This window comes from Penaeus monodon, chromosome 34 (assembly GCF_015228065.2).
Source record: "Penaeus monodon isolate SGIC_2016 chromosome 34, NSTDA_Pmon_1, whole genome shotgun sequence".
In the NCBI taxonomy this organism is placed as follows: Eukaryota; Metazoa; Arthropoda; class Malacostraca; order Decapoda; family Penaeidae; genus Penaeus; species Penaeus monodon.
In genome coordinates, this window is record NC_051419.1 from 3,890,642 (window position 1) to 3,891,366 (window position 725).

Sequence of the window (725 nt, forward strand, 5' to 3'; positions counted from 1 at the left end):
TTGTACAAGTTTTGCTTTCTCTGTTTCTCTCTGCAATTTGTCTTTTTCTACATCTCGCTCTCACAGGCAGGCTGACTTTGGGTTTAAAATGTATTGTAGATAACCCATGTAATTAAAATCATTATATATTTGATGGCGCAGGGCAAAATTTTTTAACAGTAACCATAGTATGACAAGAATACTCATAAACATGTTACATTAATATCCACATATATACAATATTGCATATACTGTAAATGTCTGTATCTGTAAGTATGGAAATGTATGCATGCTTTGTGAATAATCTGAAAATACGCATTATAGGAGCATGTGTCTTAGGCAACTTGTTATTCTGTATGGAGCCTTTGTAGACTGATATAATTTGTATAATATAATGTAATTGCTAGCCATATTTGCAACTACAGGTAATACAGTCAGGTTTTTGTGCTGCCATTAATTTCAAGTGCATCCTTTATAGAAAGTTAACTTGGAGGAAATACATGTTGTGTAAAATGGTTTTCTTTTTTGGTTGACAGTCGACAGACAGAAGTGACGAATCTCACCGAGTTATTTTCTTGCAAAGCATTTTGTCCTCGCGAAGAATTTGTTTGTACCTTGTGTTTTACTTTGATTTAAAATGTAAATAAGTGTGAATGTATGTTTATTAACAAGCAACAGATCGCCCACACTACTATTGCAAAACTTTCACACACACAACGAAGCCATGTGGCAACTATGTTTGAATC